Below are 14,793 nucleotides of genomic sequence, written 5' to 3' on the forward strand. Positions count from 1 at the left end.
CTGTGGAGCCAGGAAGAGAGAGGCTTGCTGCTGCTGCTGCTTCTGCTGCTGTGTGTGCATTGAAAAGAAGTCCAATCTCAGCTTAGGGCCTGGGAAAAGAGATGTCGCAGCTTGGTTCTCCATGTGGAGCAGGAGAGTGGGGAGAAAGAGATGAGTGTGCAGACTAAGAGGGCCAAGGCTACAGCTGGGAGTTGGGCAGGAGCAAGGTGAGAATTTTGTGTAGACACAGAAAGCACAAAGAGGTGTGCCAAAGGCAGGCAGGACAATCAGATGTGTCACAGTAGACCTAAGAGGACACAGCAACTAAGGCAGGTAAGAAGGAAAGGGTCAGATGACCTGAGTCCAAGGCTCAGCTCCACCATTCACTTTCCATGTGGAATCTAGTAAGTCACTTGTGTGTTATAAGCCACAATTTCCTTGTCTGTCCAAAGAGGGTATTGGCATCTTTGCTTTTTAGTCATGGTGATGGTCTTAAAGTTAAAAGTGTGTAATGCTGTACACACTTGTTCACCAACACCATTTGAAATGTAAGAGAGGACAGTTCCCAAAGGAAAATTAAGGTGTCTTACCAGTAGAATTGTGGAAAGATACTTTGCAGACAAAACCAAGAGATGTCCATCAAGGAGTTGACAGTATGCATCTCTTTGATACATTTTCCTTATTTATAACATAAGAGAGTTATGAAAGTGGGGTGCTGGCAACTGTTTAATAACTGGCTCCCCTTCCACTCCTCCTAAATACACATACACACACACACACAAGTAACTATAATTTTATAATATAAAGAATATGTAGCACAAACTTTTCTAATAGTATAACTTACAATACTCTTTGTTGGGAATCTCATATAGCCAATTGATCGTCATAAAATGTTTTCATTGATTTTTGTCATACTTTTATATCTGTAGCCAACCTATGATTGCAATTGCTGGATAAGCATAGTTCCAACAGGAATGTTTATGTTAATAACTAGGATGAAAGAGAAACAATGAAAATATATGCTGGAACTTCACTTGTCCTTAAGTGACATGAATGAGTTCTTTGCTGAACTAGGTAATAGCTTTCAAATAGTGGAAGAATATTTTCTCACAACATACTGGCTACAGACATAACACACTTTTAAGTTTAATCTGCTTTAGTAATGTTTTCTCTATCATTTTTTGCTATGGACTGAATTGTGTCCCCGGAAAGTTGGTATGTTGGAGCCTTAGTCCCCAGTATGATTGTATTTGGAAATAGTATCTATAAGGAGGTAACTAAGGTTAAATGAGGTCATAAGGGTGGGGCCCCAACACTTATAGGATTAGAGTCTTATAATAAGAGACACTAGGGCACTTGTTCTCTCTCTCTTTCCACTGTGTGAGGACATGGAAAGAAGGTCATTATCTGCAAAGGAGGAAAGCTCCCACTGAAAACTAAACACTGACAGACTTGATATTGGACCTTCCAGCCTCCAGAATTGTGAGAAAATAAACTTCTGTTGTTTAAGTCACCCAGGCTATGGTACTTTTTTATGCCAGACTAATACACTTTAAGTTTAGTTCAAGGTTCAGCAAATTACGACCCTCAGGCCAAACCTGGTTGGCCGTGGGTGAAATCTGGCCATGTCTATTCATTTACATGTTGTCTATGGCTACTTGCAGGCAACAATGGTAGAACTGAATAGCTGTGACAGAGATTATATGACGTACAAAGCCTAAAATATTTCTTATGTGGTGCTTTACAGAAAACATTTGCCGACCCTGGTGTAGCCAATCTACAAACAATAAGTCAAGACTTGTGACATTTGCTGATTTCCTTGGTGTTCACACCATGGCTGATTTCAAGATGCCGATGTGACATCACTGAACACAGAGCTGGGGAGAGATGTGCAATAATAGATTTCCATCACAGACACAATAGATGTAATTTATAACCTTAAAAACACATGATGGTAAAGTGTTGTAAAATAACTGGGAATTGATGACTTTTGAATATTATTACCTTAGTTCTAATATAATTTATTTACTTGTAAATTTATATAATATAATTTTTAATAATGGCTATCTTAACACTCAGCTTGCAAAAATTCCTAAGTATTCAACAATCAACTCTCATGAGCCAGTAGGAGTCAGTTCTAGCTCATCACAGTTCACCTTAAATTCCAGATAGTATTTAAGGTTCCTGTTAGTTGCTACATTGTGGTAACCTCAAATATTGATGTCTAGAAGTTTCCATAACCTGGGTTTTGCAAAAAAGAAGAAAAATAATAATTTAAAAACAAAATTCCATTTGGTCTCTTATAGATACAAATAACTTTCACATGTTTCTTCTAATGATTTCCCAAACTTTCCTGATTGTAAGTATCATTTGCAATGTTTCTTAAGAGATATAGATGCCCAGACTGCTTTCCTGGAGAGTCTAATTCTGCAGGTCTGGGTTGGGACCTGGACAATGTTTATTTTTAACTAATCCCTCAGTTGACTCCTATGATTATGTTGAGAAACCTTGATTTGGGACTGTGGCTTTAATAAAGGACTGTTGGTAACTATTATCCATTTGTAAGAAAATAAAGTTGTATCCTTCTAACACCAACATAAATTTAAGTAAATTGAAGATTTAAATGTAAAATCTTTAAAAGAAAACATGACTACTCCAAATGTTGGAGAACATCCAGCTTTTCTAAGCAAGAAAAGAACAATGCATTTTATAGCATAAATATGTTAAATGTACCTACAATTAAAAAAATGATTAACTGGGAAAATATTGTATTTCATGTGATAAAGGGTTGATATTGCTGATTTAGAAAGAGCTCTTTGAAATCAATCAGAACGTGCCATCACCCCAAAAGAAAATGGATAGAAGACCTGAACAGGCAATTCAAAAAAGTAGAAATATGAATAACCAATGAATTTATGAAAAAAAGTTGAATTGCATGAAAAAATAGAGATAAAATTTCTTCTTTCAGATTAGTGAAGATAAAAATAATATCAAAACTTTAAGTCAATAAAGGTATGTGAAAAACTTCAGATTTATGGACCATTAGTGGGAGAGTAAATTGGAAAAACTCTTCCAGAGGGTTTCAAAATGCAGAATGTTCATGATTTTAGATTAAACAATTCCATCTTATTAAAATTTTTTTCACTTTAAAGAGATATTTATATACAAATGTGAACTCAATGGGGTTGTGTTTTAATAGGACAAAAATTGGAACAAACTTAAATGCCAGTTCATAGGGCACATAGATACCAAAGAGCCATTACAACAGATAACTCACATTATAACAGATACCTTTATTGTAATGAAGTAGAGCTTGCTTCTGGTTATTAACAGCTGCAGGTAGAATCTAGTGCTGGTTGTAGAACTTTTGCATAGGGAAGGTGAGAACAGCAATAGTTGGAAGTTGAGTGGTAAGGACTTGAGAGAACACTCCAGTTTTTCCTAGATTGTTTGTTTATTTAGGGTGGTTTTGGGGAGGAAGAGCTTATGGAGATTATAAGTGTTATTGACTAATTTATCCAGCACTCTCTAGATCCAATTTTGCAAATATAAAGTTTACCATGTTTTGCCTTCTTTGTAGGCCAGGACTCCTTGAAAGTTAATCATATTTTACAGGCTTCAGTTAGGCTAGTACCTTTTTCTTTTAAGTATTTTAGATTCTAAACTGAGGTCGTACTGTGTGTTGTATTTCTCTAAGACTGATCATATTTTATTTAGTTCCCATGTATCTCAGCCTGACACTCAAGGAAAGGTGCCCTCTAGATCACTTGAGCAGACTTTTTCTACATTATGTCAATTTTTTTCCCCCCAAAACATGTTATTAAGGAGAAAATCAAACCACTGATATGTCACCTACCTCACACTTTTTCTTAAAGACCGAGTCCAGAGGTTAGAACCCTGCTTCTCAGATTGGCAGTGGGTTACCCTTAGTGCACACAGAATAAACAGGCAAAGTTTATTTTGTGGAAAACAATTTTCGAATGACTTCATATTACAACCAATAAAGATTCATTCCAGGGCATGTTACTTATTTGTATTGATTTTTAAGTTAAACCAGGAGAGTTCAAAGATATTTTGAACTTGTTGCTAATAGATTTAGGGCTCTTTCATAACTCCCTGTCTCCATAGCCCCACCTAGACTATGGTCGGTTCCCATTGTCATTCTTTTCTGCCACTTAGGGTTTTGTTTTATGGAAGTTTTAGAAAAGTGCTGGGTTAGAGACTTGATTTCTGCTTTCTAGGATGATATGGTGCAATGTAGTTTGCATTTGGGTTCCTTTTTCTTATACTTGGCCTGCCCTCCCTAGATGACACTCAGGCATGTATAGACTTAATCCCTGACACCTCCCTGCAGCCACAGAGCGTCCTTAGAATTCACCTGTCAGACCTATGCACAGTGGTGCTGATTCCCCACCTGAAGCTTGTCCGCATACCGGTTTTGGCTCTACGAGATCCTAAAGGCAGACATTTCCTGCATGGCTGGTGTCCTCCAGCCCTATTAATTTCTGTAGTTCAAATAAACTAATGTAAACACAGGCCCCCAATTCACATTGTTTCCTAATCCTTGTTTCATGGATACTAAAGATCAACTTGGAAAGTTAGGGTCACAGCAGAGGAGAAACCAATAGAAGAAGCTGTAGTATTTCTCCGGATGTTTCCCTCTCTGTAGATTGCTCAGCTTAGAGAGGACTTGAAGGGCATTAGAACTCGTTCATGATTACAGATACCTGCAAGAGACTTAACCTGCCATCTGTGACACCCACACAAGTGACAGTCTTATCCTTACTCTCATCATACCAGCAACAATTTTTTCTTGATTTTTTTCATGGTTCAGAGAATAGAGTTTGACTATTAGACTTATCTCTGTCCTAGTGTTGCTAGGCTATTTGGATTGGAAGTCACAGGAAAAGAACTTGTTGGTAATGTTAAAAAAAGTTTGGTTAGCTTTCAAGTATTTTACTCAGTAGGTGAATCAAAAAATCATTTTGGATCTGAAGGTTACTCATGTAATAATTAAGATGACACATTTCGAGCTCACCCTTCCTGACAAATGTTTCTTTAAAGAGACACTGATACCTCGTGGAAAACCTGCAAGATGTGACACATCAGCAGAAATTGTTTCTGCACAGAATGTTTTTCAAGGATTTTTCCTGAGTAATCACTGGCATTTCCCCCCACCTTTTCTATAGTCTTTACAAAACCTTCTGTTGCTCCATGTTTGTTATTTTTGTGCTGTTAGTAAAGGTTTCAGTTTTGAAACAACTTCTAAAACCACAGTATATGTAAAATTGGGTTTAAAATAAGCCAAACACTCTGATTTGAATACTGATTAGGATAAAGCACACTCATCAATAAACATGGAGCCACAATGACCTCAGGAGGGCGAGGAGCTTGCGATGTGCATCAATTGTGTTTGGGAAATAGCTTTTACTGTGACTCCAAAGTCTGCTTAAATTCAGGTTCTCAGATGCAAAGGACATAAAGCGTCTACCTCACCTGCCAGCACTGCATTAGGCATGGCTTCTATTTTAGTCAGCAAGTCAGGCAGCATAATAACAACATAGTCATTTCTCTAGGCTATCCTTTTCTTTTTCCTATCCCAAATTGCTTTTCGGGGTTTTGGGAGTGGCTTCGCATTCTGGACAGGCACTTGGAAGGTTATGAATCATTATTCCTCAGGCTTGCTCTGATTCTATTGCAGATTTAAAAACAGGAAAAAAAAATTAAAATGTACTCATTTCCTGTCAGAGGAATAGGATGGTTTCGTGCAGTATGACTAGATTCTGATCCTGTAACAGGCTGGTGGAGGGCAGCAGCTGGGAAGTCGATGCCATGCACGTGATTGTTGCAGGAGGGGCCTGTCTGGGGAAGGAGTCAGGGAACATCTCGTCAGCATCCATTTCAGCCGCTGTTTGGGGAGCTGATGGGTACATTTGTGTAATGTGTCCCGTTGGGCTTCATTGGCCAGTAGGGTGAGGTCAGCTGGAAGCTTTCTCCAGCCTGAAAGCCCAGTTCCAACAGCCTAGCACTGTATGTTCAGGGATGGGGTGGATTCCAGCCCAGCATGAAGAGGGACGACCGTGACGGCTCCATTCTGCCCCATTGCTAACACTATGTGGCCAACTGGATCCCATGGGGAATGTGTGGGAGGCAGGTGACACTAAATTAGTGCAGAGGGAAAACCTGTCTCAATATTTGTGCCTGCAGGGTGCTACTCCCCTGCTCGTGCTCCCGCTCCACTCTTCTCACCCAGGCTGTTCCCCTCGTCTTCCCAACCCTCCAGGCTCTGAGCCTTACTCCTCGCAGGCGAGCTAAGACTCGGAGCACAGAATTTCCTTGTTTGTTTGCAGAGAAACCTTTCCACAATGCAGAGATTTCACACTAGTTTGAAACTGAAGAAAAATAAAATGGTGGTGGGGAGGGGGTAGAAAAGAGAATGGAAAGACAGAGAACAAGGGAAAGAAGCCACACACTAAACCAGGAGAAATCCCTGGAAGCAGCAACCCTGTGGGGACTTTACAACCTACTGATGGCTACTTAGTCACGAGTCTGAAAGATCCCGGGCAGGTTAATAAGCTTTGACAGCTGGTGGCTCCATCTCATTTTTTTCACGGCTTTATGAAATACACTACAGACCCCACCTTATTGCTATGGGTATGGTAACAGCTGCACGGGCTCACCTGGTGTGTTATCAAACGCTCTGCACTCAGCCCTGCCGTGTGCTGTACGCAGGTCCACCTCGCAGGAGCTGTCCTGAACCTTCTGTGGATGTCTGCGGGGGCGGCGGGCAGAGCTTTCTGCACAGGTGTACTCTGTCACTTCCAAATGGGGATCCTGGTGAGATATTCAGATTTGACACAGTTTGGTAGATTTTAAGGTATAATATGTCCTGAATTACAGGTGCTATGGAAAAGATGTGCTTTGTGTTTGTCCCAGAAAGCTTTTTTGGCCTCAGTCTCACTAGGGAAGCAACTCATGGGAAAATAATTCAGTGCGTCTGCCTCTTTCAGAAAGGGAGAAGTGACTATCTTTTTTTAGCAAGTTTGATAGGCATGGTTGGGATGCATGAAGTGAGGTTTCACAGTATAAACACAGCCCTGAGAAGTACATTGGCTTACTTTTAAAATTTAAGCATTTTTCAAGGACTGGGTTTATCACTGAGGTCTTAGGAAATAGCAGATTATATTGGATTTACCAAAAATCACTTATAAGGAGTGACAGTGCAGAGGACATAGTATTCCTAGAGAATGATCTTAATACTGATTTCTGTTTGTGTTTCCTAATGGAAAATAGCTGCAGTAAAATGCAATAAATATTGATGGGGACAAAAAACTAGTATTGGAAAGGTCATTATAGCTTAAGGGTACTATAATAATAAATTAGTGATTATCCCCAAACATCAACAGTAGCCCATACAAAACAATCATGTGGAGAGCTAATAGTGACCCCAGATGGGGCACTGTGGAGGTCTGGGATCATCTTGATCTTTTCTGTTGAACCTTCCTTATTGTATGACATCTTTTATACAAATGTAGTGTTTTCACACAGAGGTGTGAAGACATTTATTTACATCCTGTACAGGAATCTGCACTGCAGGTACTGTGAATAAAAGAGAATCTAGAAGCTGAAGCATAGCTTGAGAAAGATGGCAAAATGATGACATACCACACATGCTGTTGGGAAGAGCAATGCCACAGGAGAATGTATCCTCCAAGAGGAGCATATCTGTTTTTGTTCTTGCCCATGCACTGCAATTCACTCTCCCATGATGGAACTTGGGGCAGGTCATTCCACCATTTGTGTTGAGTTATGCATCTGTAGAATGGGAATAATCACATGTACTCAACTTGTGTATGCAATACAAATAAGATAACATGAGGAAAAGCTTTTGAAAAGTTTATAAAGCCTTTTATAAACAACAGGGACCCTTGAGTAAGACAGTAGCATGAAAGTTACCTTGCACGTGACACTCTAGGATGGGGTGGGGCAATAGGAGAACAGACATCTCTTTTAGGGTTAGAGCAAAGGCAAAGAGGCGCAAACAGCAACATGCTTTGAATGATTCACTGATCATGGAATAACAGGTGAATGGTTTGCTGAGGTCTGGGAATATTGGTCCTTGAAGAATAAATAGAATTTTTATCAGGCAGCTAAAGGAGGCAAGAAGGGGCAGCACAGTGGAACAGTCACTTATGTTTTTAAGGCTCCGGGATACCTCTGCTACAAAATCTCTCCCTACTTTTAGTAAAATTGACTCCTTCCACTTTTCTGCCCCATTTGTACCCTTTGTAAGATTTTATAACAGTACTTATACCATATTTTAGAACATACTATTTACATATGTCTGATGAGTTCTACTAAATTGAGCTCCTGAAAGTTGGGGGGTGTGATTTAATTTTAAATGGCAAATTCCTACTATCAATACAATGCCTGCCATGTGGTGAGTACCTAATATGTATTTCTTGGATAAATTAATAAATGAGGTCAAAGGAGTGGGGGTCTAAAAACCAATATGTGAAATTGGCACATTTATGAAACTGTGCAGTGCAGTGAGTCTAATTTATAGGCCGCTTGGTTTGGGGAAAACAGAGCGTTATATACAGGAAGTCATGACAGGTACGATTAAAGAACGAGGATAGACACCTTGATCTTAGACTTCTATTTTCCTGAACTGAGACAAATTTCAGTTGTTTTAAGCCACCCAGTTTTTGGTACTTTGTTATGGCAGTCCTAGAATACTATGAAGACTTTGGGAAAGAAGAAACTTAATACCAACTCCTTGAAGTAATTGCTATTAGCATTTTGGTACATTTTCTTCAAATCTTTTTAACGCTTCTCCCAGGAGTAAATGACAGGGCCTGACTCACCACATTCTGTCTAGCGTCGATCATCATTACTTTGCTAATTTTATAGGTAAGAATAATTTGTGTCCTTTTCCCATTGAGCCCCTTGTGTAGAAGATTTTGAAGTATTACAGGAGATAAAGATCCCTTTTCCTATGCCAGTCACTCATAATCCCACACTTTTGTGTCACTCTCAGTATTTTAAAAGATTTCCTTTCAGTTTCCTACAAATTTTTTCCAGTTGAGTTCATATTATATAAAAATTTTTGAGTTCTACTATTGAAAGGAAACATTACAATATATTTACTTTCTCATGTCATTGGAAACCTCAGAAACTTGATATTCCATAATACATTGTAGTATCCTATCAGCAGATGTACCATGACATATTTAATCAGTTCCTTAATGGTGGACCTTTGTGTTGGTTTTTGTTGTTGTTGTTGTTATTAGTAAAAACACACTGAAATAAATACTCTTTTGCTTTCAGAATGTTTCTACATTTCTGATTATCTCCTTGGGATATTTTCACAGAAGAACAATTACTGGGTAAAAAGGAAATGAGCAATTATAAGACTCTTGATACATATTGCTACTTATTGCTTTCTGGGATAGTTGCACCAATTTGTACTCCTACAAGCAGTATATGAAGGAGGTTATCTCATCTAAGATCACTTGGAGGCTTTCATTTAAAAAGTCTTAGTAATTTGATAGGAAAAAACCCCATTATATCATTGCTGTTTTAAATTACAATTCTTTCATTGATAGTGAGTCTGAATATTTCCCCGTATCTTATTTAGACATTCATATTTCATCTTTTTAAATAATTTGTTCACATTCTTTACCTATTTATGCATTGGGTTTTTAGTGTTTTTCTTATCAATTTGAATTTATTATAAATTTAAAATGTTAATGCTCACATACATAATTTCCTTTAATTCTTTTTTTAAATGCAAAGGAGCTAATGATTTTCAGAATTTTTTTTCATTTTTCTATTTCTTCTTTTTAATGTATCCATGTCTTAAATAAATGCAGTAGGGTCTCCTAGGTAACCTAAGCTAAGATTCTGAGTTTGCCTGTTCGTGGAACTTGTGGGTGGAGCCACCTCATTTACAGAGAATGTAATTATTAGAGATGATATTTATTATAATTCAAGGAAATGGCTAGACAAAAAATGAGAAGGTCGTTTTTGCCAGAGATGCTGGCTCACTGACTAGTCTGGCAGAGAGAACTGAACACCACAGGTTTCCTCCTTGACTCTTTGAACTGGGTGGTAGTTCTAGGAAATGAAGCATGAGAAAAATGATGGGGTGGATTTCTGAGAGATGCTGTAAGAGCAGTAATTCTGCTCCCAGACCAGGAGACAATATGCAGCCTGAGTGGGTTGACACTCCCTGATGTCCCAAAGGGAAACTTGTGGGAGAACCTTCTAGGCGGCCTCATTTATTTTGTAACTTTGGGCACCATTAGTGGCAATTATGAAGCACCTAAGGGTGACATTGTGGGCAGGCCTTGTACTTATTAAGGGAAGCTAATGCAGAGAGAACAAAAACTGCAGGTGGTTTGTGAGCACATGTAAGTCTCTCGCTTTGCAGACTGGGGATATCAGAGGCCCACATTTACAGGTTGTAAAGGGAAAAGGAACATGGATTATTTAAGTAAGTGTGATTATACTTACAGGTGCTTGCTTGAGTCTTAGAATATATAGTTAACGTTTAGAAAACCTTCCACTCTCCAGAAATTTGAAAAATGTTGAGAGATATTTTGAATGTAGAATTGACTAGAGTTCGTGACTGACTAACTCTGACATGTAGGAAAAGAGATGCTTCCCTGGGGCCTGACTGTGCTGGAATTCCCAGCTTGGGTAGCTGGGTGGATTCTTGCCTAATTCTTTATTGTGGTCTCAAGATGTATCTAGGTAGAAAGTATTCGAAAGCACCTGGGAAAATAAGTGGTTGAGTTTAGGAGAGAGAGAGTTCAGGAGATACTTTTGGAAATTGTGAAATATGGGTAAAAGTTAACGCCATGAAAGTAGATAAGATCAATTAGGGAGAATATTATCTATTCATGCATTCATCCTGTCTTTTATTCCATGATTCATTCCTTGGCTTTTTCAGAAAATATTTAAATCTGTGAAACTCGGAGCATTTAGGAATCTTGGTTTCATGTGTGAGAGATGTTTCAGTGAAGTGATGGGGGAGAAGCCAGATTGCAGTGGGCTGAGGAGTAAATGAGAGGGGAGGAACTGTGGGCACAGAATTCAGGGTCTGGAAGGAAGGGAAGGAAAAAAAAGATGTTGTAATTAAGACTGGGAAGCAGAGTCCTTAGAACTGAGTCTGTTTCGGATGGGGAAGAAAAAGAGGAAAGGAAGTATATTTACTGAGTGAGCATATGTGTCAAGCATTGGGCTGAGTGCTTTATGTGCAGTATCTCATTAATCCTCCTCCAAGCTCTTTTGAGACATGGATTATTACTTCCATTTTGTAGATGAGAAAACTGAGGTTAGAGAGCTGGTCCATGGTTACATAGCTTGAAACTGATGACACAGATCTGTTGTCTTCAAACCTCTCAGTTGAGACATAAAATGAAGAATGAGGTGCTTAACTGATGGAAAGAAACCGTGGAGCATATTGAAAAGGAGAAAATCCATTCATAGGTGGTTCACATTAAATGGAATATGACATTTTCCTCTGAGAAAGGAAAGAAGAAAAGAGAAAAGAATGAGTATAGAGTTAAAGAGGTAGCAAGGAGGCAAAGATGAAAGAAATGGAAGAAATTTGTACATGATGGTCTCTATTTTTCAGTGGGGTATTATGACGTGTGATGGCAGTCAGATTCTGGAATTGGTTTTAGAGGGATTAGGAGAAGATTAAAAATTTGAAATAGCTGCATAAGAGATGGAGATAGGCCAGGGAGTGGAAAAAGTGATAGAATTGCTGGGTATCACCATAAGCCCCTGAGGTTGAAAACCGTGTTTAGAATAGATCTAATTAGCATATGTGTATGATTATTCATCAGTCTTATCAAGTGACCTGGGAGCAAGAATAGATGTTTTAGCTCCTTCAGGTGAAGGATCCACAAGGAAATACCCCCAATCCATTCATTAGACATTTATTGAGTACCAGAACCTGTGCTAAATGCTGGGGCATATGCACGAATAAGTCAAGGGTCTGCCTTTTGTGAGTACACTGCCAATGGAGGCATCTAAAAGCAGAATCATATTATTGGGATTTAAGAAATATGATGAACAACACTGCAGTGGAGGAAGCTCACTGGGAAGTGAGAAAGATCTCAAACAGGTGCTTATTTAAAGTAGGCCTTGAAAGCATTCCAAGTCTCCATTATTTCTGGCTCTTCTGTAACTCTGTGTGTCTTATATGACTTTTTCTTCTGTCCTGCAACAACAGAGGCATTCCAAGTGGGCTTCTAGTTTCTGGCTGTTCCTTGATCAGCCAAAACACACAAAGCTCTTCTAAGTACAGTTTGTCTTAAGAGGTGAAGACTCTTCCTTCATGTACTCATATCTTGTGACTTGCACTGATTATTCTCCAGAAAGCATGAAATAGAACAGGTAAGACCTGCCCCAGGATGTGGATGGTCTAAAACCAAATAAATTGCTCATTGTTTTTGAAAAACAGGGAGACTACCCAAGGGTTACCCTGGAAACTGGAATGGATTTTCCTCCACTCTCTTCCTGGCACTTTGCTTCTAGCTGGCTCCCCAGCTTCTTAAGAGGAGGGAGGCCACTGCTGCCTCAAGTAAATGCTGTGTGGGAGCACGCTGGGGGAGGAGATGTGTTTGCCTGCATGGTGGACAGCTAATGTCCTTCAGCCATTTTGATAGCATTCAGTCAGTGCATTTTAGGCAGAAGCTACAGAACTGGGAATTAACATGCTTCTCTAGGTCAGACAGGCAGAAGGCATTCATTCTGTTTCATAAGAACAAAACCTCCTTAAAAGGTGGCCTTGGAATGATGGAGGGAGGCATGGAGTTGAATAGCTATTTCTTGCTTCCCTTAAATGCAGTCCTAATATTCTTCTCAAAATTTTCTGTATAAAGGCTACAGTGTATTTTTTTTTTCTCCTCTTTTCTCTGAGAATGAGTATTTTCCAGAATAGCTTTAATGGGTAAAAGAGACTTCAAGCTTCTCATTTGCATTGTGGTATTATGTTCTTTCATAGTTTCATGAACAATAACCTCCCACTTCACCACAGGCTGATGGGATAATTTGCTCTGCTGAGGAGATGAAAACCAAAATGCAGAGGTTTTTTTTAAAGCATGTGGTTCAATGGAAAAGCTTCCAGCAGCGCCAGCAGTGAAGTTTCAGGTCTTTTAGATTATAGGCTGGGATAAAAGGTCTTCTGGTAAGGAAGACTATGTACAATTCATGCGATTGATACATTTAGACTTAAAATCCTTTAACAATATAGCTGTTTCTCCTGTGGTTTCCTGGTACTGATGCTGGGAGAGAGAAACATATCTAGCAGGCTTGGTTTCAACTTTGCCCGCCAAGGGTAGACCCCCTTTGTTCTTCATTTATAATCTGGGGTTTCCTTTATGAATTGCAGTCTTGGTGGTTGGGAAAAGGTAGATTGTGGAAGACTGCCCTTGAGAGATCAATTTAGCCCTGAGAGTCTTATTTAGGGTCCTGACTTTTCCTTTGGTGCCCCCTGTTGGTGGTACATTTGAGAGCTGCAGCATGCAGTTGCGTCCATTCATACTTTCCTATGAAAGGTACATTCTCAAGGAGGGCCGTGAGAGCAGAGAGAAAAATCTGTGGATTTTTCTGATTTCCTGCCTAGAGATACTCTTATTACACTACTGGCTAGTTAAAGGACTGTTCCACTCAGCTTTTGCCTCTGAGACTATTTAAGAACAGCTGATGGGAGACTGTTTGTTCACCCTGCACTTTGCTTAGTAACTGGGGGTTGGTCAGGAGAACCTTTCCTTCCTTTCTCTAACACTGTGTCATTTGAACTTCGCCCAGGGAAAGAAAAAGTTATGATGCCCACTAGGATACTTTTGTTAGTGCTCACAGGAGAGTCTAGGTAACCCTAGGAAAGCATAATGCCAAAAGCAGTAATAAGTAATCTACTTTAGATTAATCTTGGGTGTTTGTTTGCTTCTGAGTGAGGGACTCATGGGGTATTATAATGGGAACATTCCATAATCATTACTGTTGTGTTTGCTGTAGAAAATGCCATTATCTTAACAGATGTTATTCATATTTGTGGAAATGTCTAATGCTTTTTTTGACTTTCACTAAAGCCTCATACTTCATAGCAATGAAATCTGCAGTAAGCATCGGGCACAGCTGACTTCCATGCTACTTCTCCTCATTCACAATCCACCCACACCTGTATCCATAGGAGAAATGTTGCCATCAGTTTGACACCTCAAAACACCTCCTAGGAAGGCCAACGGAGTAGATGAGAGGTACGTGTGGCTGGTGTGACAATATACTACATTTCTTTCTGGAAAATCTTCTTCTATACTCAATACCTCATTTTCTCCAGAATTAAACAAGGCTTCTTGCTGAATGAAATCTGCTGTGCAGGGATTTCAGTTAGAGTAGTAGGCTGTGGTAACAAATAACTCCCGTTTTCCATTTCTTCTGGTGGTTGTAATGATGCTTGTTTGTAAGTTTTGAGGCTGTATTATTAGGTATTTTACAATGGTAAAAGTGCAAGTCCAGGCTCCCCATTCTGATTTTGCTGCCATGGGTCGGGCCCCAGTTTTTTCCGTGGCATTTGTCTGAAAGTTTTTTTTCTTGCTCGATCTTATTTTTGGTCCTTTGGCTAGAAAGAGCAGGGTTTTTTCTGGGTTTTTTTTGTTTTTCCCTGTTGGTGTTTCTAGGTTGCCGGCTTCTTCAGCAACAACTCTGAGGTCTGTAAAGCAAAAAGAAAACCTGGAGACACACCACTGTGTTGTTTCTTAGGTTTCAACGTTCCTAGCTGGTCTGCCTTCTTCCCTC

Source organism: Delphinapterus leucas, chromosome 12 (assembly GCF_059928025.1).
Source record: "Delphinapterus leucas isolate spDelLeu-1000000601 "Yukka" chromosome 12, BTC_Dleu_Yukka2, whole genome shotgun sequence".
Lineage (NCBI taxonomy): Eukaryota > Metazoa > Chordata > Mammalia > Artiodactyla > Monodontidae > Delphinapterus > Delphinapterus leucas.